Source organism: Giraffa tippelskirchi, chromosome 12 (assembly GCF_054371585.1).
Source record: "Giraffa tippelskirchi isolate mGirTip1 chromosome 12, T2T-mGirTip1v1.2.pri, whole genome shotgun sequence".
Taxonomy (NCBI): domain Eukaryota; kingdom Metazoa; phylum Chordata; class Mammalia; order Artiodactyla; family Giraffidae; genus Giraffa; species Giraffa tippelskirchi.
The window spans coordinates 28668606-28695141 of NC_137286.1; the positions used below are offsets into that span (position 1 = coordinate 28668606).

Here is a 26536-nt window from a genome sequence, read left to right on the forward strand (position 1 = left end):
ACTGGAATTCTGAGAATACTGGGTTGCCATTTCCTTCACCAGGGGATCTTCCCAACCCAGGGATCAAAGCCTGTATTGGTGGGCAGATTCTTTACCACTGAGCCACCAAGGAATTCCTGAATATTGTCTCTAAACGTCCACCATTAAGATATGCCCATAACAACAGTTGGGAGGAATAGCCTATGGCTTTTTCACCATCAACACAGTGGCTTAACATATCACATAACTTTTAAGGGTGAGCCAGCATGTCTGAACCGACCGCTGGAACGAGGATTCACTAGCATATGGAGTCACATAAATAAAGCACTGCAGAAGATGAACTAGCTGTGTCCCCACAAACATCAGAACTCTTAGTTAACCTAGGATCAAGTCTTACTACTCTCTCCAACTCCATCTAGTCTGTCTTTCCCTGGCCTTTTGTCTTTGATCTTCATCTCATCTCTACCTCTGTCTTATTTACAACAGAGAGAAAGTAAGCAAGTGACCAGGCTGAAATAATTCCTTAATGATATCATTAAGATCACAGAGCTAGTAAGTCAGTGCTGAAATTTAAAGCCAGGTCTACCTGATGCTAAACAAACATGCTTTCTATTGCACACTGCTGGTGAGAGGGAAGATAAGGAATGAGAAAGGTTGTGGAAGGAAGGAATTTGGATAAAGAGTATATCTCTAGTATATTAAGTGAAATTCATTCATTCAATTTATATATACTGAACCTTTAGCCAGCTTCCATTAAAATTAGGATTAGGTTAAATTCTCTAGAAAATATATTCATATAAATTATAGTGGAGCAATATTTCTAAAATCATGTATTGACTTTTCCTTTCTTCATTGGTCTTTCTCTTTATACCACTTTGTAGTACATTTTATAGTCTTTTTACCTCTATTCTCTCTACTAAATATAATCTTTACCAATTCTGTTTGATTATATATACATTTTGATACTGGTTTTATAATGAAAACTAAAAGCTGTTTTAGTTTAGATAAGAATATAAATCACTCTGGATAAGAATATAAATTTGAATTATTACCCAAAACATATTAATATTTCAGGTTTGTTTTATTCATAAAGAGCTTTAAAATCTATTTCTTTTCTTCTTTAAAAGGACATTCTTTTAAAGACAGACCCCCCCCCCCATATCCTAGTAATAAAGTCCTGTCCGCTGAATAGGACCTGAATTTTCCCTAAAATACCCAATGCCTCATCTGGAAGTATCTCAGTCATTCCTCTGGGTGATGTCAACCAAGTAACTTAAAATTTTTAAGCAACAAGTAAATTTTACTGCTTTGAACTTGATAGTATTTACTGTATCTCTTTATTTTCAAGCTTAAATATTGATTTGGAAAGCTTTAATTTTTAATTTTTTCCTCAGTTACAGTACATTTGCTTGATCTTCTGGTAAACTTTGTTAGAACAATCAACCATAATTACTTGAAAGAGACATCTCAGTGGTTACAAAGCACATGTATCTGAGGTACCTTTTCTTTTCTTTTCTGTCTTGAATCTACCCTCTGGTCTCTCTTTTTTTCTTTCTTTTCCTTCTCTGGAGAATCTTTTCTGAAAGAAATGTTTCAAAGTCCATCTTGAATTTCAATAGCTTCCAGCTTATAATTACTTTTTTCAATAGAAATGAAATCCTTGGCTGTTAGTATTCCTACCACATTTATTTAACATTGGTGAATAATTTGCTTCAATGTAAAAGAAGCTGAATATTTTGTATCCTTCTTCATTTATAAGAACTGAATATTCAGTTCTGTAGGATTTGACACATCACCATATGTCTTTTTTTTCCAGAATTCATATTATTCATCTGTTGTGTAGTTGCTATGTAGCTTTAGAGTTAGATGTACACACGAGTTAACAAACCTACTAAAGTTCCCTTGTTTTTAAAAAACAGCTTTACTGAGATATAACTCACTTATTATAGTTCTCCCATTCAAAGTGTAAAATTCAATGGGTTTTAGTATTTTCATAGTTATATGGAACCATCACCCCGATCAATTTTAGAACATCTTTATCATCTCAAAAAGAAACCCTAAACCCTTTAGCTATTACCCTACTCATTTACCTCTACCCCCAGCCCTGAGCAACCACCAATCTGCTTTCATTCTCTATATTTCTTTATTCTGGACTTTCATATTAATGAGATCATACGATATGTGGACTTTTGTGATGGTCATCTTTCACTTAGGGGAACATTTTCAAAGTTCGACCAAACAGACACGTGTATCAGAACTTCGTTTCTTTCTATCACTAAAAAATATTTCATTGAATGTATGTATATATCACATTTCTTCTGAGCGTGGATATTTATGTTGTTTCCACCTTTTGATTGTTATGAATAATCATGCTGTTAACATGCATATACATAAGTTTTAGTGTAGATATGTTTCCATTTCTCTGGATGTATATCTAGGAGAGGAATTGCTGGATCATATGGTAATTATGTGTTTGTTGGAGGAAACACTGGACTGTTGTCCAAAGCTGTGGCACTCTTTTACATTCCTACCAAGAAAGCTTGAGGACTCTTGATTTCTCTGTATTCTCACAAGAACTAGTTAATATGGAACTTTTTGGTTCTAGCTATCCTGGTAGCTATGAAATAGTTTCTCATTGTGGTTTTGATTTGCTTCCCTTGCTTATCTTTCATGTGCTGTTTGGCCATTTTTATATATTCCCTGGAGAAATATCTATTGAGATCACTTATCCATTTCTTTTTAGGTTTTTTTGTCTTTTTATTATTGGATTGTAAGGGCTCTATGTAGTCTAGGTGCAATCCCTTTTAACATATTTGTTTTGCACATGTTTCCCCTATTTGATGTCTTTTCACTTTCTTGATGGTGTACTTTGAAAGCATAGAAGTTTTTAATTTTGATGAAGTTCAATTTGTCTTTTTTTCTTTAGTTGCTCATGTTGCTATGTCCGAGAATCCTTTGCCAAATCAAGGTATTGACTATTTACCCTGTATTTTCTCCTAAAATTTTTATCATATTAACTTTTACACTTAGGATTTTGATTCATTTTGAGTTAATTTTTATATGGTGTGAGGTAAGATCCAACTTCATTCTTTTCCATGTAGATATACAGTTGTCTCAATTCTGTTCCGTTGATTTATATATCTGTCCTTGTGCCAGTGTTACACTGTCATGATTACAATTTCTCTGTCGTAAGCTTCAAAATTAAGAATTGTATATGTGAAATAGATCCTCAGTCCAGGTTCAATGCATGAGACAGGGTGCTTAGGGCTGTTGCACTGGGATGACTCTGAGGGATGGGGTGGGGAGGGAAGTGGGTGGGGGGTTCAGGATGGGGAACACATGTACACCCATGGCTGATTCATGTCAATGTATGGCAAAAACCACCACAATATTGTAAAGTAATTAGCCTCCAATTAAAATAAATAAATTTTTAAAAAATAAAGAGATTGAAAAAAATTAGGAATCGTGAGACCATATATTTCATTCTTTTTTTGGATTGTTTTTGGCTAATCCACATCTCTTACAATTCCATATGAAATTTAGAATCAGCTTGTCAATTTCTACAAAAATGTCAGCTGGGATTTTGACAGGGATTGCACTGAATCTGTAAATCAGTTTAGGAAATACAATTGTCTTAATATTAAATCTTCTGATCTATGATCTATGCTTTAAAGTCTTTGTCAACTATACTTCTGTAGCAATTTTTATTTTTCAATTTGCTCTTACTAATATGCCTGCTATACCATCCTATAAACACTCAGAAATATTTCATTCCAATGATATACTTTCTCTCTTCACTGCTGTCATATAAGGAAATTGATTTATATACTTCGCTAATTTGAGATGTAAAGAAAACTTCTGGGCAGAGTATTAGTTATAAAAATCCACCACCACCCCTTTTACTCAGAAAAATCTGATATGCTAATGATATTTTTGTGTTAGATTATTAGCTATTCGTATGCAGAAGCAACCAAAGGTAATGGGTCTACCTGCTACCTCACATTGTTTCTGCATTTCAGTGCTTTCTTGTACACTGTGTGAGGGTTACACATACATAGTTTAACGTAGAAATTAGGTGGGGGTTGTATTCAAAAACTTGTTCCATTTATATTTCATAAAATTTACTATTATGAAAGTATTCTACAGTTTTTGCATATTCCCGAACTCCACAGTGCTCTCTTATTCCTATGTAAATCTCTCCTGTTCACTTTTGTATTGTGCTGGATTTAATAATTCGGTGTCATATGCCAATAACTACAGAAGTAAAACTTGAAATTATAACTTTCAGGTTTCCATTGTTCATCCATGAATTTAATATGCAGTTGGGGGTCTCACTTGAATTGTAGCTCTGAAAGCTTTGTAGCATGCCCACTTTTTCCATCAACCTGACACATAAGTGTGAAATTACATGCACTTCTTTTGAGCCTTCCATAGATGGTCTGAAACATACCAGAGAGATCAGAAGGAAAAAATCATGATAGTTTTGCACGTTGTCCAAGATTGTATTGCAGCTAATGGCACTGGCAAAGTTGGTGGTCTGGTAATTAAGTAAGAATCAATCCACAGCTTGTGTGTTTGCATACAGTAGTTCTCAATGAGAAATCCTAAGTGGTCACTTGAACTTTGGTGGCAGGGAGCCAAATCCTTCTTTAAAATATGCACAGGTGATTCTTGCTGCCTTCAGCAAGCATAGATCTTATACTGAGTGGAATATTCTACCCTTTTCTTCTCTAAAGAAATACTGCAAACAATAATTTTTCAACACCCTAGAAAGCATTTGTAGAATAGAAAAGATAGATGTAAATAATGATGAAGGCCAATTCTCGTGTCACGTAAAATGAATGTGAAAAAGGAACCAGATGAAATGACTGATTTATCTCTCTTTTATGCAAGCTTATGTTTAAATAATTACATCTTAGTTGCTTAAAATGTTTTCTTCAACTGACTTGAAAAGCAGCTCCAAATTCATTTAATTTTAGCCTTAAACAACTGTGTTGTTGCTGATAAAACATCAACTTAAACTGTGGGTTTCCTACTTCATTATCTGAGTAAATACAACTTACAAAACCTACTTATGTGCAGGGAGGGGATAAACTCAAGTTTTGATCTAATCTATCTAATCTTTGCTCTTTTTAAATGTCTGTGACAAAGATCATTTTAACTTCTTGGGTTACTTCTTTCAGCTCTTCCTGTTACTCCTGAGTAACTACTTCAATGTGATAAACAATTTAAGCATAACCCTTTGATACACTGGTCCTACATTTTTCATGGTATGTATTGATCTTTCTTTCGAAAGTAGTTCAGATTTCAAGTCCAAATGATAAATCAAAACAGAGAAATTTAAGTTTATTATTGATAAAGGAGAAGGAAAAAGTAAATGAATGATTAAAATATATTCAGCACTCAGTAGAAATAAAATATACTTCAAATGTTAGAATTTATATTATAGTAAATTTATGTATTATTGGGTGAAATAAGTGCACAAAATAATGACTGATTCCATAAGAATATTAAACATTAATTTGCAGCATTAAAATCCACTCAATTTTCTGATCCATGAAATGGGGATAAAAATAACCCATTAATTATTAGATCGTGGTGAATATTAGGCAAGTTAATGCATAAATTTTTATTTGGAATATTATGTCATGTACTGTGGTCTTATTAGAGAGAACAACTATCATTTTAGAAAATGTGTAATAGTAAATCCTTATAGCACTAAACAGACTGATAAATTTTACCACAACCCTTCAACACAAAGGCAGTTTTGAAATTTGATTTTGAAAGTATTTTTAAAAGAAGCAAATTTAGCCATGTGTAAAGTAGATAGCCAATGGGAATTTGCTGTATGACTCAGGGAACTCAAACAAGGGCTCTGTAATAATCTAGAAGGGTGGGATGGGGAGGAAGATGGGAGGGAGGTTCAGGAGGGTGTACCTATGGCTGATTCATGTTGATGTTTGACAGAAAACCACAAAATTCTGTAAAGCAATTATCCTTCAATTAAAATAATTAAGTGGCTCTCTCTCTCTCTCTCTCTCTCTCTCTCTCTCTCTCTATATATATATATATATATAAAGCAAATTTAATTTCAATGTATTTGCCAAAGAAGGAAATACTGCATTAAAAAATATATTTTATGCAATCAGAAATAGTAGAAGGAAAGTATTCAAAAAGATATGCAGAGGCCAACAAATAGTAATGATATCTTGTAGTAAAATATAGGCATCTAAGTTATTTTATCATGCCATACATTTGGTGCATAAATCCCTTGGAGAAAGGAATGGCAACCCACTCCAGTATTCTTGCTTAGGAAGTCCCATGAACAGAGGAGCCTGGTGGGCTACAGTCCATGGGATCACAAAGAATTGGACACGGCTCAGCAACTAAACAATAGCAATATCTTCTTTGGTACTTCCCTGCTTCTTGCTTCTATTTTCAGTTTTACAAAATTATCTATGTAATCACCATTCACTGAACTCTACTATATATCAAACACCATTGAGGAACTCATAGATTTTCCCAGGAAACATTCAGACACAAAAGTATACTATGACAAGTGCAAAACACACATATTTATACTTATGTATGGGTCCAAACTAGTTGAAGTCTTTCCAACTTCCTTCACCTCCCACCTGCCCCATTCCCTGCAACACATGCAAGATGGCTGGGAAATAAAGAAAAAGCAATTTAATGTTTGATAAATATGACTGTGTCTACCACAGAATGCTTCAGAAGGGAGATGAAATCTGGGCCTTAAAGACTGACTGAGTCAAATTTTGACAAATGAGATTGTGAATAAAGGACATTATAAGTAGGGGAAAGAATGGAAGCACAAAGGCAAGAAAACCTCATGGTATTGGATGTAGAAATGTTCATCATTTCTGCTGTGGCTAAGACTAATAGTTATTCTGCCAGTATCTGTTATTTTCTTGTTCTATAGTTGTAGAAACTTTAGCTGAGTCTAGATTAATTTGGCTAAAGAATTTATTGTGTAGCCTCTTTTGCATCTAGGGATTACCATGGGAGTAAATTCATATCTATGAAATGTGACAGAAATGATATATGCAATGTGTGGGATGTGCTACTAGAGGAAAGGAATATGTCTTTCTTCTCTCTTCTTTCCATCACACTCGCCTATAGAGTCCTTGGGAAGTCATTTCAGTCACACGTATGAGAACAAACCCTAGCAATGGCAGAGCAAGAAGACAGAAAGAAGAAGAATCCTTGATACCATGAAACTGTTATACCTTTCCTGGCTAGTTACCTGGAAGGATAGAAATAAAATTCTCTTCTGTTTAGGCCATATTCTGTTTTTTTGAGGAGTGGGGTGGGTTGATCAGTAGGCAGTTGTGCTGCTGTGGGGTTGATGCAGAGGCCATAGATTTCTTTTTCAAATGTTTCTTTTGAGTGATTACACTGGGGATTGGTTGTGGACAGGGGTGACTTCAGTTCTCCTTTAAAACACTTCTGTATTTGTGAAAATGTTCTTCTTAAGCCAATTTCTTTTGGAATCGCTTTCTACAGCAAACAAGTCTGTATCCTAATATAGACTCTTCTAGGTAATATCAGTTCTCTCTCTCTTTGTGATATCTTTATAGCTATGAAGAGCTTTGCAATGAACATACAATTATAAGTTTAAAGCTGCAAATGCAAAAAATAACCCTGCTTTGAAGTTGATTACTCTTCCAATATCAACTTGTGAATATATAGGTTAAGGAGTACATTTCATTTCAAAGGTACTGCAGAGAATTTTAAATTCCTATGCTGTAGGATTGGATGCATATAGTACAATGAAATAGGTTTAAAGGGATAACTTTCATACTTCAGTAGAACTGTGAATAGTCCTGTTTGAAAGCATATCTGCATATCAGTGTAAGACGACTCTATTACATGATAGAAAACAGAAAAAACATATTATATTGTTGGGTAACAAAAAGGAAAGGGTAAGCAGTAACTGAAAAAAATAAAAAAGGAAATAAAAACCAGCTTCTCAGGAACTTGTAGTGAATTTTGCAGGCTACGAGTCACAAATTTCAGATTTTGTTCACTTCAGAGGTGGACAAAATCAACTGTCCAGATAGTGGAAGAACAAGAAGTATAGAAATGTCAGGGAAACCAAGTTGGAAATGAGTAGCTAAAAACACAGAGATGTCCCATGTATTAATATTTCTTCCCTTTCAAATGAATGGGTATCTCTTCATATCAATTAATATTTAATTAATTAATAATTAATTAAATATTAATTAATTTTTGTGGCTCATCTGGTAAAGAATCCGCCTGCAATGCAGGAGACTTGGGTTCAAACCGTGGGTTGGGAAAATCCCCTAGAGAAGGGAAAGGTTACCCACTCCAGTATTCTGGCCTGGAGGATTCCATGAACTGTATAGTCCATGGGGTCACAAAGAGTCGGACACAACTGAGTGACTTTCACTTCACTTCACTTCACTTAATATTTCATGAGATTAATTATCCAGAGAATTTTGTGAGACTATGTGTTGACACAAGTACTATGAATTCTACAGCAATAGTAAGTAAAATGGTCATATTATAACTGTAAAAGTTTTATAAGGATTAAGTGAGCCATTCCACATAAATTGCTTAACATGATGGTTAGTATATAGTAAGCACTCAGTGAATTTTAAAAGACAATCCAGGTTATGAACGAAGTTTAGAGTTTGGAGCATCAAAGAAAAGAGATACAGGGTTGGATTTTTTTTTCAGCAAATTAGGCACAAATTTGGTTTGTAGTACTCTTATCACATATCTGTAAACTAATTTCTCATCTCAATGCATTGTTTTTTCATCATTTTTCCACTGGGAAATGATACTAAATATTAATGTATTTTTTTTACCTATGGCTGTTTTAAGCCCTCATTTTTAATTAGCTGCAGATAGAAAACTTTCATGGTTTCCAAAGTAAATCATTAAATAATACATCAAATCTGAATTTCAGCTTTTTCATGCTGCTTCATACTCTTATAAAGTAAAACAAAACAAAACAAAACTGAGATGCTCTCAGTATAAAGGAGCATGTTGTGCAATGTGTCATGCCAAGAGAGATAGGTTTTATGTACATTACATTAAACACAATATTAGGTCAATTTTTTAAAAGAATGGCAATGTTATAAATATATTATGTCATTTCTGTCTTTAGTGTTCTAGTCTATAGAATAGGAATAATAAATAATCCTATGATTTCAATCCATTCCTATCACATAGTTGTCACCACTACCACCTACCTACCAACTTGTTAGGTAGTTAATTAGGAAATAAAATACACTAAGGGATGTTTGCCAGTACATGGTGAGCAATAGACTAAAAGCACATTAACTCTGAATCAGGAAAAAATGGCCTTCCCAGATGGCTCAGTGGTAAAGAATCTGCCTGCCAATGCAGGAGGTGCAGGAGATGTGGGTTCAATCCCTGGGTCAGGAAGATCCTCTGGAGAAGGAAATGGCAACCCACTCCAGTATGCTTGCCTGGGAAATCTCATGGACAGTGGAGCCTGGTGGGCTACAGACCAAGAGATTAAGAAGAGGTGGCAAGAATACACAGAAGAACACGAAGAATAAAGGTCTTAATGACTTGGATAACCACAATGGTGTGGTCACTCACCTAGAGCTGGACATCGTAGAGTGTGAGGTCAAGTGGGCCTTAAGAAATATTACTATGAACAAAGCTCGTGGAAGGACAGAATTCCAGCTGCGCTATTTCAAATTCTAAAAGATGATGCTGTTAAAGGGTTACACTCAATCTGTCAGTAAATTTGGAAAACTCAGCAGTGGCCACAGGACTGGAAAAGGTCACTTTTCATTCCAATCTCAAAGAAGTGCAATGCCAAAGAATGCTCAAAGTGCTATACAGTTGTGCTCATTTCGCATGCTAGCAAGATTATGTTCAAAATCCTTCAAGTTAGGCCTCAGCAGTACGTGAACTGAGAACTTCCAGATGTACAAGCTGGTTTTAGCAAAGGCAGAGAAACCAGAGATCAGATTGCCAACATTTGCTGAATCATGAAGAAAGCAAAGGAATTCCTGAAGAGCATCTACTTTTGCTTCATTGACTATGCTAAAGCCTTTGACTGTGTGAATCACAACAAACTGTGGAAAATTCTTCAAGAGATGGGAGTGACTGACCACCTTACCTGTCTTCTGAGAAACTTATGTGTGAGTCAAGAAGCAACAGTTGGAACTGGACATGGAACAATGGACTTGTTCAGAATTAGGAGAGGAGTATGACAAGGCTCTATATTATCACCCTCCTTATTTAACTTCTATGGAGAGTACATCATGCGAAATTCTGGGAAGGATGAATAACAAACTGGAATCAAGATTTCCAGGAGAAATACCAACAAACTCAGACAGGCAGATTATACCACTCTAATGGCAGAAAGTGACTGCAGCCATGAAATTCAAAATGCTTGCTCCTCAGAAGGAAAGCTGTGACGAACTTAGACAGTGTATTAAAAAGCAGAGACATCATTTTGCAGACAAAGGTCCATATAGTCAAAGCTATGGTTTTTCCAGTAGTCGTGTACTGATGTGAGAGTTGAATCACAAAGAAAGCTGAGTGCCAAAGAATTGATTCTTTCAAATTTGTGGTGCTGGAGAAGACTCTTGAAAGTCCCTTGGACTGCAAGGAGATCAAACCAGTCAATCCTAAAGGAAATCACCCCTAATATTCCTTAAAAGGACTGATGCTGAAGCTCCAATACTTTGGCCACCTGATGTGAAGAGGTGACTCATTGGAAAAGACCCTGATGCTGGGAAAGATTGAAGGCAAAAGGAGAAGGAAGTCACAGAGGATGAGATGGTTAAATAACATCACTGATTCAATGAACTTGAAGTTGAGCTAACTCCAGGAGATAGTGAAGGACAAGGGAACCTGGTGTGCTGCAGTCCATGGGCTCACAAAGAGTCAGACACGACTCAGCGACTGAACAACAACAAAGTAACATTCGTGGATTCTAGAGATGAGGAAATGAGTATCTTTGGGGGAGACAATTATTTATCCTATCACACTCCTTAATAATATTAATTCCTGTGAGAAATGCCAAAATGAAAAAAAAAAAATCAAATGATAATCCTTCCTAGGCTCCAAATCTTCCATTTGCTTGACACTGTACACAGCATGAAATATGAAGAGTTTACTGTAGTCTAAAGGCCCTGCATGATCTGACCATCTGTAATCTCATCAACAGTATCTAACACCACAAATCCTTTATTAACTGTGTTCCAGACACATCGACCTCTGCTGTTCCTTAAATATGCTAAACAGACTTTCATCTCAGGGCTTTCGTATTTGCTCTTCCATCTACCTGGAAAGTTCTACTTTCAGATATTCACGTTTGGCTTCCCAATTGCATTCAGGTTTGTAATCAAATATCATCTAATTGCAGGTCTTCTGTGAGTACCACATGGAAAATACCACCCTCTACTTTCAAACATCCAACCCTCATCCCACTTTATTTTTCATAGCCCTTTATGTCTATCTGAAATAATATGTATTTAATTGCTTATTGTCTTTCCTTCCTCTTCAAGTACAGTATTTTGTTGTTGTTGTTCACTGTTATGTTCCCAGTACCTAGAATAATGTCTGACACAGAGACATACTCAAATATTTTTCTTAAAATATAATAAGAGAGTAAATGTTGAATGAGTGATTTCTGAACCACTGTCACCAAGCACCCTCTTAAAAATCTTCATGTTCTGTTTGCTATTGTCTTATTCTTTTCTTATTAAACATGAAATGTAAAGATAATTTATCATCTCCACAATAAAACAAAAACTGTTTTCTACCATTTTATTGCAAATGCATATGACAAGACCAATATAACATTACAGGCTTGCCTGGATGACTGTTGACACTGTTTCTGTAGGAAAACATTTCCCAAATTAAAAATAAGTGACCTTTCAATACATTTTAAAAATATGATCTGTTTATAAGTTTGTAAGACTATTGGAACATACCTATTTGCATAAAAAATGTACAATGTGTATTTATAATCATTTGAATTCATGGGAGGTTGCTTATGTGAACAAACTGTGTTGAGGTAATGATAATATTTAGAATTACTGTAACACTTTACTAACACATTAATTACTGCTCACACTATCACTGCATTGTCATCTCTCCTTTACAGATTTAGAACCTAAGGGATAAGGAAGTGACTTGCCTAAGCCACTGAGGAACCTGGTGTTGAGATTAGAACTCAGTGGTTCATGGCTCTTAGAATGTGTGCTACCACTAAGCCACACTCTTCCCTCTCGAGAGAAGACGTGTCAGCATGGAATTGTACTGTGGCAGAGATGTGAAATGGAATTATTAAATATCTATTTAGTGGGAAGGTCTGGGGAAGAATCTACCAGTGCTAACAGAGAGACAAGCCATATGACACCACCATATGTAGAAATCCCATTGACTATCCCTGCAAAGTAAAGCCGGGAGAAATGAAAAATAATCTGCATCATATAGAAAACACAGCCACCCCGCACCCTTGGAAAAAGGAAATTAAACCTTCTATGTGTGATTTGACCTCTAATAATATGGATAATTATCTGATAACTCACTTTCTTACTTCATGATTGTTTTGCAGATCCAGAATGTATAAGCAAGCCCTGATCAAGTTTACTCATTAAATTTCTCATTAGGTTTTGCTTACAGAGAAAGAGTAGTAGTTTTGCATTCTTTCCCATTAATAGCATGCAAAAGACTTAAGGCTGTAGTCTGACTTCAACTATTAAAATTATACACAGACATGTGATTTTATTAAGCATTGACTCTTTATACTTTTCCTCTTAGAAGACACCCACACTTCTTTAAAAATAAGTTGGGCAAACACTAACTGTGAATGTGTTTTTGTTTTCTTAATGGAATATCAATGGGAGTTGTACACACAGATCACGAGCTGTACACATATTATTATCTCCAAATAATTAATATTTGTGTATTATTTCCCCTGGGCTGGTTATGCATGAATACAGAGGCACTGGTACTACTCATCACAAATACAATGTTAGCTAGTTCCAGGGTGCCTTTGTGAATACTCCCTGCCAGTGGTTGAAGGGCCCCCAAGGAAGCACCCTGCTGAGTCTCCTCCCGTCCTCCTCAGGGAGTATGTGCTAATTCTATCTTTTATTGGGAAAGCAGCCAAAGGCAGAAACAAGAAGGACAGCCCTGTATTCCTAGAGAGAGTAAGGTGCCAACAGTCAGCAATGGAGAAGAAAAATGTGAATTTTATAGAATAAGGATAAGGGAAACAGTGGTTAGCACCTCTACCTTTCCATTACAGTCAAAGAGGGAAGTCTCCCTCCCGTAATGGGCAGACAAGGCAACAGCATCCAATTGCAGCCTTATGCATGCACTATACACATGAAGTAGATTAGAGAAAGGGCATCACTTAAAGGATATAAACTATGGGACAGGGGTTGCAATGGACTCATTATCTGGCTGTATCTGTGTCCCACCTCTGCAAGATCTCACTAGCTGTCTGGGCTCTCTGCTTGCCTTTGACCTTGGAAGCTTGGCCAATAATTTAGTATCTATCATTGAGGGGGGCTACCCTGGTGGCTCAGATGGTAAAAAAAAATCTGCCTGCAATGCGGGAGACCCAGGTTTCATCCCTGGGTCGGAAAGATTCCCTGGTGAAGGGAATGGCTACCCACTCCAGTATACTTGCCTAGAGAATTTTATGGACAGAGGAGCCTGGCAGGCTACAGTCCATGGGGTCACAAAGAGTCGGACACAACTGAGTAACTAACACACACACACACACACACACATACAAGTTCATTAATAGAACTAGCTCTATAAGACATTTGGTTCTTATGAAGTGGGAAAAGCAGATGGTGGGTGGGGGAGATGCCTACTTTTAAACAGTTTTAAAAATGAGAGTAAGAAATATGTTCAATGGTAAATCACTCTTCATAAAATGCTATCTTGTTGGGAAATACAACTAATTATGTGTCATATATAAGTTCACCTGAGCTGACTGCCTTTCTGAACATGATGCCTTCTCATTATGGTGTTGAAATACATCTGCACAGTCATTTCTCAGTGCTTACATTAAAAGAAAGTGTGTGTGTTTAGTTGTGTCTGACTCTTTGTGTCCCCATAGACTGTAGGCCACCAGGCTCCTCTGGCATGGAATTTTCCAGGCAAGAATAATGGAATAGGTTGCCAATTCCTACTCTAGGATATCTTCCCAACCCACGGATCGAACGTACATCTCTTGTGTCTCCTGCACTAGCAGGCAGATTCTTTACCACTGTGCTGCCTGGAAGCCCACCTTTAAGAAAAGGAGTATATTAAACAGTTTTGAAAATGCAACAATTCTTTAAACAGCTGAAAACTTACTTCACTATTCTGAGAACATTAAATAGAATCTAAGGGATCATTACGTATACAAATATATCAATGCCACAATAGAAGTAGCTTTCTCCTTTAAACATGTTACTTAAAGAATCCATAAAGTGAAGGAAAATTAATATTTAAAAATTCTTTTAAAATTAAAATCTCTCAGTTCCATGGTAACAATCTACTATAATGTTAAGCAGCAATCACATATATAAGTAAAGCAGTAATTGTATGTATATTTAGATCAATATACAGTCCTCAATTTACTTAACAGAAAACATTGCAAAAGTCAGAAATTCGTGATGTTTTCCTTCATTCAATTCTGAACTTTAATTCCCCCCTCCCCAGTTATAATTTACATAATCTATAATGTAATCCCAACCCAAAATCCAGGAAATAAATATTTGGGATGCAGAGAATTCATTCAAAGGAGGTAAAAATATTAGCTGTGTAATATTTCCAAGGCAATCAAAAAATGAAGGCACTGGTATTTGAAAGTGGAAATTATCCATAATTTCAGGCTTTTACATGAAAAACTGTAAAAGAGAGAATGTAAACTTTAGAAACTAGCCACAGGAACTGAAATGTACTTTCTTTATTTTGACATTTTCTGCAAGATAGAGCACCAAAATCATATTCTGTGTCTGCTAATTTGAAACTTTGTGTCTTCTGAAATCTGAAAGGAGCTGCTATTCTGTGGTCTGGCCTGTTTGGATTCATGATTAAAGAGTACTTCAATATCACGAAGCTAGACAAAGATTGCTAGAAGAGATCCTTTTTATGGAAAAGTAGGTTTTACCAACCTTCGTAATGATAGCAGCCTGGTTGGTTTATTTCCATGGGCTCCAGGAATAAACTGTCTCAAACTATACTTTGTGGTCCAAGAAGCAGATAATGTAAAAAGACTTTGAAGTCTGAGACCATAATTCAGATTACAGCTCCTCCTTATTTAAAGTAGGGAAAGTCATCTAACTTTCAGTGCCTCAGTTTCCTTATCTATAATACAGCGAGTAATAGCAGAATATATTTAATAACTATTTTTGAGAGGATCAGATCAGATGATTACAAAAAGATCTTGGCAATGTGGCTTATTTAAATATTGTTAAATTCATGTTTGCTATTGATGCTCTTACATGAAATTCCAAAATTTGCTTAAGTATAATCATTTATAGTTTAGGACAACCCTTATTAGTAATATTTCCTGAAAAAGGAGATTGTCAATATAGTACAGTATAATATGATACAATATAACAAATAGTTTTAGACCCAGAAGAAACCTTAAAGATTTTATAGCACAACACAATCACAGTACACCTTAGGAAGTTGAGGCCCAGAGATGTGAAGTGTCTTATCCAAAATTAAAGTTTTGGGGTTTTTAAAAAATGTAACAGTTTAATTTCCAAAGCTAAAATTTGTGTGACTGTTTTCCTCAGAATCATTACATGATTTGAAAGTTTGCTACTTTGTAAACTCCTACTCATCATTTTTTTTTTCATCTAATAAGCAACCTCTGTATAAACTGGCTGATATAACAAATTATTTACCATTTCCTGTAAAAGAAGAAATTTACTATTTCTTGTGTTAATTACATCAGATGATAGGGTCAAAAACCATCAGAGATGCCCACTGGTAGCTGAGATATTCTCATATTATTAAACACATCTATAAAATTATCTTAATAAGGTAGAATTAATATTCCCACATTGACTGGAAAAGCTAAATTGTTACTAGCTTCCCCAGGGCTTTGACTCTTTCTATGATACCTTCAATGATGTTGTCACTTTTTAAATATTATAAACTAGAATCCTCCTGCAATGCAGGAGACCCCAGTTTGATTCCTGAGTTGGAAAGATCTGCTGGAAAAGGGATAGGCTACCCACTCCAGTATTCCTGGGCTTCCCTTGTGGCTTAGCTGGTAAAGAATCCGCCTACAATGAGGGAGACCTGGGTTCGATCCCTAGGTTGGGAAGATGCCCTAGAGAAGGGAAAGGCTACCCACTCCAGTATTCTGGCCTAGAGAATTTCATGGACTGTGTAGTCCATGGGGTCGCAAAGAGTCAAAAACGACTAAGCGGCTTTCACTTTCATCACAATTTACCCACATAAAAATGAAACCCAGTGCTTTGAAGACCTCGGTTGCTTTAAGATAAAGGATTATCTGCTTAACAATTAGCAAATGACTGAACAATGTAAATCAAGTTCACAAAGATAAAACTGTGGAAATTGAATTATACAGACCAAAATAATCAAATAATCTGGGTTACTGCGAAGATTCTCTTTTATTTCTGTATATTATTACATTCTGTACTGTATAGTACAGCTGCATTCTGTACTATTATTACATATTAAGTAGAAACAGATTATAGTTTGCAGAAAGGTAAATACATGAATAATATACTTGATTAATAAAAAGATAAATAGAATGTAGATTTTATAATAAGAGTGAAGTTTTAGTAGGAAAATTTGCACAGACATTAAAAGGATTTGAATGTATTGAATGTGGTACACTTCAAAAATGTGCATTACAGCATTAGTCTTCAGGCTTAATATGAATAACATTTTCATTGGATTTCATTAATAAATCAGGATGTAACTGGATTGGGAAGGCAACCTAATGAGCCTAACAGAGAAAAGTATGATCTCAAAGCTCTAACAGGCTCCAAGGTTGGAACAAAATAAGGGCTCTTGAACAGTAGAGAATACATTAAGCATTCAATTTATTACCAATAGGTGCATGGTTAGATAGATGGAAGAACAAGGATTCATATTGCTAGTGACTGTACCGATAACTAATGCTCAATCACTATAGATGCTATTTGATAAATCATTTATGATTAGATCAAAATATTTTACTCCTATCCAAATAGCGAGAATAAACTTTAAAATGTAAATTTCCAGTATAGATACTTAAGGTATCATTTTATTCAAGCCAAATGTATTGAGCTATTTTTTACTTTTCAAATTTGTTGTTCAAAATTTTTAATGAAACAGGCTTTATTTAGATTTACCTAGTATCTTTCAACGTTGGCATTACCCACCATAATATAAGGATTATCATAGAACAAAAAAAGAAAGTTTTTTTCAACTCTACTAATCCTTAATCAGTAAATTAGAATCAGTAAGGAATAGCAGACCTTTTGAAACATACGGTCTTCCAAGATTAATTAGTTATTGTGCCTACAGAGACAAACCACATAAAAATATGTGCCAAAGCCCTGCAAACCGATAACACAAATCCAAATCCTAATATATTTCTTTCCTTCTTTCTTTCACTCCTTCCTCTTTCCCTTCATCTCTTTCTACTTCTGTGCCTCCTCCTTCCCACTCTTCTCATACTTGCTTTCACATACCTCTCCTATATAAATCTGAATAACATGATTCTTTCAATAGAATGTTTACACTTAATTAGAGATAACAGATATGTAAATAATACGTATGCAAAGAATAATAATTGCATAGAGGAAACAGTGGTTATTACCTGAGTCTGAAGGAGGGCCAGGAGAGGCTGCAAAAGTAGCCAATATGAGTTGGACATTGTAAGATGTCACCAGGTAGACATTTCAGGCAAAAGGGACAGTTTTTACAGTCTTCTCGGAAGAGAGTTAATTGCCTCTTTCTTATGCTACATCAGTCTATATGTGCCTTTCAGGATTTATATGCCATCTTTCTGCAATTGCCATCTGTATCATTTTTTTAGATTCCACATATAAGTGGTGTTGTATGACATTTGCTTTTCTCTTTCTGACTTGCTTCACTCTGTAGGACACTCTCCAGGTCCATCCACAACTGCCATACAACCAATGTGGTAGCAGTTGGATTAAGCCTTGTTCATTTCAAGATAGCAAATACTTTGGGGATTCATTTTCTTCTAATGCTAGGGCTTATTGGCTTTCTAGACTGCTCTTCTCAGGAAATGAAGCTTGAGAAGTAAACAGAAAGGAGAAATTGATTATTGCCTGTAGCTAAGTGAGAATCAATCTAAGTGATGCCATAGGCTAAGAAGAAACTTGGGGGAAAAGTCCAGAAAAGTCAGGGAGAGTTAACTTTCCAGGACTTAATATTCAACTAGTCATTGCTCTTCCTTTCTGAGAAAAGACAAAAGAAGGAGGAAACTATTAAGTGCCAAAAATTGAGGATATAACTTTGCACATGCTTTATGATGTATTGAGTCCCTTTGGTGGCTCAGGAGGTAAAGAATCTGCCTGCAATACAGGAGAGCCGGGTTTGATCCCTGGACCAGGAAGCTCCCACGGAGTAGGAAATGGCAATCCACTCCAGTATTCTTGCTTTGAGAATCCCAAGGACAGAGAAGCCTAGCAGGCTACAGTCCATGGGGTCACAAAGAGTCAGACACGACTGAGGGACTAACACTTTCACTTTTCACTTATGTGAATCTAAAATCAGTTCAAATCAGTCAAATAAAGCCCAACTCAGAGAGATTTTTTTTTTTTAATTTTCTAGGACAAAGTGCCTACTTTCCTCCCAATTTCACCCTGCTCTCAGTAAATGACAGGGATGGAGGGTGTTGGTGGTGAGATTTGAGATAACTCTGTAAGTAATGGTATAATAAAACAACTTAGAGCTGACGCTAGGAACAGGGCCTGGAATATCGTAAGCGCTAAATAAATATTTATGAATGAATGAGTGTATGTTTATCCCCATAAGGAACAGAAAAACAAATTTCTGGTGCTATATTACCTCTCTTGATATTGATTTTCTGTCAGCTCCATGGAAGTGAATGGAGAAAGGCATAAGCTAGAAAGCTTTCTGACTGCTTAAAAAATAAGATTTCTTGTATTCTATGTTAGGATAAGATTTTCAACTAGGTACTCGGGATAATTAAATTATAGGAATTGGGTAATGGAAAATGTAAAAGGGTAGACTATATATACATGTGTATGTATATATATATATATATACACACACACACATATATACATATATATATATAAATCAATATAAATGTTATAAATAAAATGTATGTATAAATATACATACATATGGGCTCTAGGGTGGCTCAGCAGTAGAGAATCTGCCTGCAATGCAGGAGACACAGGTTCGATTTTTGGTCAAGAAGATCCTCTGGAGGAGGGCCTGACAACCCACTCCAGTATTCTTGCCTAAAGAATCCCATGGACAGAGGAGCCTGGTGATCTACATTCCGTAAGGTCACACAGAGTCAGATACAAGTGAAGCAACTGAGCACACACACACATAAATATAAAAAAAAATTTCCTCCCCAAATTTCTCATTATGAAATGTATATAAAATACACATATGTAATTCTAACATATATATGTTAAATATATCAAGAGTTTTATATATGTGCATTTATGTATGTAAATATAAATATGTATTCATAGAATATAGGTATATATATTAATATATTTGAGCTTTCCCCATGGCTCAGAGGTTAAGAATCAGCCTTATAATGCAGGAGACACAGGAGATGCGGGTTTGATCACTGGGTGGGGAAGATCCCTTGGAGGAGAAAATGGTAAACCACTCCAGTATTCTGGCCTGAAAAACCCCATGGACAGAGGAGCCTGGTGGACTACACTCTGAAGTGAAAGTCTCTCAGTCATGTCCAACTCTGTGAGACATCATGGACTATATTCCATGGATACTCCAGGCCAGAATACTGGAGTGGTTAGCCTTTCCCTTCTCCAGGGGATCTTCCCAACCCAGGGATCAAACCCAGGTCTCCTGCATTGCAGGCAGATTCTTTACCAGCTGAGCCACAAGAGAAGCCCAGGAATACTGGAATGGGTAGCCTATGCCTTCTCCAGCAGATCTTCATGACTCAGGAATCAAAGCCGGGTCTCCTGCGTTGCAGGTGGATTCTTTACCAACTGAGCTATCAGGGAAGCCCTGATACTACAGTCTAAAGAGTCAAAAAGAATCAGACATGACTGAGCACACACACAAAATAAATATATATTATGTATAATTATATAAAATATATACATAAATTTCTATATATTGTAAATAAATATGTGTATTTACTTATAAAGAGAGAGATTCCAAAAGACTTGTTTTGAAGTATGTCAAATCTATAAAAAACAGTCTTCTTTTTCTTTTATTTTATGTACAAAAAGATTTTGGTGATCTTTTACTGGTTCTAAAAATGATCTCAAACTATTTACTTTCTTTTTAAACTAGTAATTTCAGGAATTATTTTAAAGAATTCCTTTCATGGGCCAAAGTTTGGTATGTGCTAGGTAGGTAGGTAGATAGATAGCCAGAGATCTTTATACACCTATTGATACAAGACATTGTAAAAGAAATTCTGATATTGATTATAGCTATTGAGATGATAAATAAAATTAGGCAAATTAGGCAATCTTCTTAAAAGTTGTTACCTTCTTGTAGAGTATGGTTGTCTTAACATATGAAAAAGCACCACTTTTCTATTTTTCTATTTTTCCTCAGTGATGCTCTCACTGTGTCTGGAGAAAATTTTCACAAAGGAAACAGGCTTTATTCCTTGCAAATAGATATTTTTATTTATTAAAATTATATTACTCCATTTTTCTTTCAGCAAACAGTTTTCAAGCTTTACCATGAGTTTTTTCACTGTCCTGAGCTCTATAGATAATTTTTTAATTTTTAAAAATAACATTACAAACTTCAGATTTACTTTTTTATTCAGCCACTTCTCTGATGGAAGTCATGCAGTTAAGAAGACTGTCTAGGACTAGAGTGAAAGATCATTTTTTGAGGATACTAAAATTTGGAGGATACAAAGAGGTCTTTGAAGAGGAAACAGCATATGACAAGGATCATAACTAACCACTGAGCCACTCTCTTTGAGTTGATTTTAAAAATAATAGCAGTAATAATACTAACACAGTATGTTAATCATAATAATGATAAATAAAGGTTCTTAAGTAGTAAAAGTTTTCAAAGAGGACAAGGAAATACCACCAATTAAGATTGGAGCTAATGTAAAGGAAAGGGCTTCCCTGGTGGCTCAGACAGTAAAGAATCTGCCTGTAATGCTGGAGACCTGGGTTCAGTCCCTAGGATGGGAAGATCCCCTGGAGGAGGGCATGACAACCCACTCCATATTCTTGCCTGGAGAATCCCCAGGTACAGAGGAGCCTGGCAGGCTACAGTCCATAGGGTCGCGAAGAGTCAGACACAACTGAGTGATTAAGCACACACATACACACAAGGTAAAGGAAAGGAGACTTGGATTTCTAATACTGGTTTTGCCTCTTGCTACCTTTGTGTTTTTTGAGCAAGTGTTTTAAATTCTCTGGGCCTCGGATTTCTTTATTTCTAAAATGAAAGAAATGGAATAAATGATATTGGAAATTAAAAAAAAAAAAAGGCTGGGGCTAAAATCTGCAGTCATGAATGTAACTTCTGGTTCCTTGAAGTTCCCTGCTTAGGAGGCTTTCTTGGAGGACTCGTTGAATGGGTTTCTGTCAAGCAACAAAACATGAAAGGGGCTGATCTGAATAATCCAGATCGATAGCTCTAGGTAACATTTTTTGCTTTCTCCTGTGTATTTTATACTGAGAAAGAGGAAATGTAAACAATCAATTATTTAAAATTCTAACATTTTGATGTCTCTCTCTTGCACACATATAAAAGAAAAAAATAACAAGAAACAGAAAATAAATGAGAAATGACCCAGAGTTCTTGTTCTCTAACTACAGCCTTACTTGAATTATGTGGATTTAGGAGGCTAAGTCAGCAAGGTAGAAATCCTTTCTTTTTCATTTATTATGTGATAATTTCCTCTGGTCCCCAGTTTCCTCATTTGTCTAAATGAGGCTAATGATATTTTAAGTATTGTTTGCATGAATTAAAAGCAGTGTATGATACACAAAAATAAACTCAAAATGGATTAAAGATCTAAACGTAAGACCAGAAACTATAAAACTCCTAGAGGAAAACATAGGCAAAACACTCTCCAACATAAACCACAGCAGGATCCTCTATGACCCACCTCCCAGAATATTGGAAATAAAAGCAAAAATAAACAAATGGGACCTAATTAAACTTAAAAGCTTTTGCACAACAAAGGAAACTATAAGCAAGGTGAAAAGACAGCCCTCGGAATGGGAGAAAATAATAGCAAATGAAGCAATGGACAATTAATCTCAAAAATATACAAGCAACTCCTGCAGCTCAATTCCAGGAAAATAAATGACCCAATCAAAAAGTGGGCCAAAGAACTAAACAGACACTTCTCCAAAGAAGACATACAGATGGCTAACAAACACATGAAAAGATGCTCAACATCACTCATTCTCAGAGAAATGCAAATCAAAACCACAATGAGGTACCATTTCACACCAGTCAGAATGGCTGCTATCCAAAAGTCTACAAGCAATAAATGCTGGAGAGGGTGTGGAGAAAAGGGAACCCTCTTACACTGTTGGTGGGAATGCAAACTAGTACGGCCACTGTGGAGAACAGTGTGGAGATTCCTTAAAAGACTGGAAATAGAACTGCCATATGACCCAGCAATCCCACTGCTGGGCATACACACCGAGGAAACCAGAATTGAAAGAGACGCGTGTACCCCAATGTTCATCGCAGCACTGTTTACAATAGCCAGGACATGGAAGCAACCTAGATGTCCATCAGCAGACGAATGGATAAGGAAGCTGTGGTACATATACACAATGGAATATTACTCAGCCATTAAAAAAAAATACATTTGAATCGGTTCTATTGAGATGGATGAAACTGGAGCCCATTATACAGAGTGAAGTAAGCCAGAAAGAAAAACACCAATACAGTATACTAATGCATATATATATATGGAATTTGAAAGATTGTAACGATAACCCTATATGCGAGACAGAATAAGAGACACAGATGCATAGAACAGTCTTATGGACTCTGAGGGAGAAGGTGACGGTGGGACGTTCTGGGAGAAGAGCATTGAAACATGTATATTATCATATGTGAAACAGAACACCATTCCAGGTTCAATGCATGAGACAAATGCTCAGGGCTGGAGCAATGGGATGACCCAGAGGGATGGGATGGGGAGGGAGGTGGGAGGGGGGTTCAGGATGGGGAACACATGTAAACCCATGGCTGATTCATGTCAATGTATGGCAAAAACCACTACAATATTGTAAAGTAATTAGCCCCCAACTAAAATAAATAAATTTATTTAAAAAAAAACAAACTTAAAAAAAAAAAGTGGGCCAAAGAACTAAACAGACACTTCTCCAAAGAAGACATACAGATGGCTAGCTAACACATGAAAAGATGCTCAACATCACTCATTATCAGAGAAATGCAAATCAAAACCACAATGAGGTACCATTTCACGCCCGTCAGAATGGCTGCTATCCAAAAGACTACAAGCAATAAATGCTGGAGAGGGTGTGGAGAAAAGGGAACCCTCTTACACTGTTGGTGGGAATGCAAACTAGTACAGCCACTATGGAGAACAGTGTGGAGATTCCTCAAAAAACTGGAAATAGAACTGCCATATGACCCAGCAATCCCACTGCTGGGCATACACACTGAGGAAACCAGACTTGAAAGAGACACGTGTACCCCAATGTTCATCGTAGCACTGTTTATAATAGCCAGGACTTGGAAGCAGCCTAGATGCCCATCAGCAGATGAATGGATAAGGAAGCTGTGGTACATATACACAATGCAATATTACTCAGCCATCAAAAAAAATACATTCGAATCAGTTCTAATGAGGTGGATGAAACTGGAGCCTATTATACAGAGTGAAGTAAGCCAGAAAGAAAAACACCAATACAGTATACTAACACATATATATGGTATTTAATCAATCGGTAAAGATAATCCTGTATGCAACACATCAAAAGAGACACAGATAAATAGAACAGTATTATGGACTCTATGGGAGTGGGCGAGGGCGGGATGATATAGGAGAATGGCATGGAAGCATGTAAATTATCATATGTGAAACAAATCGCCAGTCCAGGTTCAATGCATGATACAAGGTGCTTGGGGCTGGTGCACCGGGATGACCCAGAGGGATGGGATGGGGAGGGAGGTGGAAGGGGGGTTCTGGAAGAGGAAAACATGTACACCCATGGTGGATTCATGTCAATGTATAGGAAAACAAATACAATATTGTAAAGTTAAAAAGTAGAAAATAAACTAATTAAAAAAATAAATAAAAGCAGTGTATGTTGACAAATATATACAGTCCCTGTACCTACTAGGAATTGTTACTAGACCAGAGGTCTTTTAAAACAAAAGCTATCCATCCAAGTAATAACATTTTCTCAGAGAAATAGGATATGTCCTGCAGAGCTAAGAGATTATTTTTCCTATGTTCCTACACAGACATAAATTTATCAGTTAAAATCAATGGTGTAATAAGTTAACATTGTCTGGACATAAAAATTAATATGTGAAAACTCTTCATTTATATGATTTCAAAGTTCACTCATGTGTTGTTTTAAATTCATACTAATTTACAGCTGTATTAATCACCTGGGCTTTTGAAAAATATTGTAGAAAAGAATTTTACAGAAGGTTTGCATTTCACCCTGTAAATCCTTTTGTTAATTTCAGTTCATTTCAGAAAATGTCTAAAGTCTTTAATGAAGTACTATCTTCATTTATTAGTGCACTATAATTTGGTGAACTTCAGAAGCTTAAAGTACAAGGATGACTTAATCAATTATAATTGTTTTAGAAATGTTTTTGTCTTAATTTTTTTTAAAAAGCTCCAAGATAATAATAGTACTTTTCATCACCAAAGTACCTTATAAAGGTTAACTAATAGGAAAGGACTGTTCTTTGGTGGTTCAACAAGAAATTGAGAGTTCAGAGAACTGAGTTCTATTTCTGGTCCTTCTATTGTCTTCAATTGTTTTAGAGAAGTCATCTAACACAGGCTGTGCTTTTCATATATAGTATTTCTTACTTTAAAAGAGATCAAAGAAGTACTTGTTTATTTCTGTTGTATAGGGAATAATTACATTTTGTTGTTGTTCAGTTGCTAAGTGATGTCTGACTATTTGTGACCCCACAGGCTACAGCACGCCAGGCTTCCCCATACTTCACTGTCTCTCGGAAAGTGAAAGTCACTCAGTCCATGTCCAACTCTTTGCAACCCTATGGACTGTACAGTCCATGGAATTCTCCAGGCCAGAATACTGGAGTGTGTAGCCTATCCCTTCTCCAGGGGATCTTCCTGACCCAGGGATCAAACCCAGGTCTCCTGAATTGCAGGCGGATTCTTTACCAACTGAGGTATCAGGGAAATCTGAGTATGAATTTGCTCAAACTCATGTCCATTGAGTCAGTGATGCCATCCACCCATCTCATCTTCTCTCACCCCCTTCTCCTCCTGCTCTCAATACTTCCCAGCATCTGGGTCTTGTCTAATGAGTCAGCTCTTCGCATCCAAAGTATTGGAACTTCATTTTTAGTATCAGTCCTTCCAATGAATATTCAGGGTTGATTTCCTTTAGGATTGACTGGTTTGATCTCCTTGCAGTCCAAGGGACTCTCAAGAGTCTTCTCCAACACCACAGCTCAGAAGCATCAATGCTTCAGTGTTCAACCTTCTTTATGGTCCAGCTCTCACATACCTGACTACTGGAAATACCATAGCTTTGACTAGACGGACCTTTGTCAGCAAAGTGATGTCTCTGCTTTTTAATACGCTGTCCAAGTTTGTCAGAGCTTTCATTCCAGTGAGCAAGCGTCTTTTAATTTCATGACTGCAGTCACTATCCACAGTGATTTTGGAGTCCAAGAAAATAAAATCTGCCACTGTTTCTATTGTTTCCCCATCTATTTGCCATGACTCGTAGCTCACCTGGTAAAGAATCCACCTGTAATGCAGGAGACCCCAGTTTGATTCATGGGCTGGGAAGATCCCCTGGAGAAGGGATAGGCTACCCACTCCAGTATTCTTGGGCTTCACTTGTGGCTCATCTGGTGAAAAATCTGCCTGCAATGTGGGAGACCTTGGTTCGATCCCTGGATTGGGAAGATCCCCTGAAGAAGGGAATGGCTACCCACTCCAGTATTCTTGCCTGGAGAATGCCATGGACAGAGGAGGCTGGTGGGCCACAGTCCATGGGGTTGCAAGGAGTCAAACACAACTGAGTGATTTTCACTTGGACTCGGACTTGTATGGGACCAGATGCTATGATCTTAGTTTTGTGAAGGTTGAATTTTAACCCAGCTTTTTCACTCACTTCTTTCACCTTCATCAAGA

General features: G+C 36.3%; 1 long non-coding RNA gene across 3 annotated transcripts in view; it reads left to right on the top strand.

The window, feature by feature from the left end:
• Positions 1 to 26536, top strand: part of LOC145528894 (uncharacterized) — a 425445-nt gene that overhangs the window by 130248 nt on the left and 268661 nt on the right. The window contains exon 3 of one of the 3 annotated variants that reach the window (XR_014070771.1): positions 5163 to 5249. The exons of the other annotated variants lie outside the window; for them this stretch is intronic. This is a non-coding gene — a long non-coding RNA (uncharacterized LOC145528894). The remainder of the gene's footprint in view (positions 1 to 5162; positions 5250 to 26536) is intronic. 3 annotated transcript variants of the gene reach the window in all.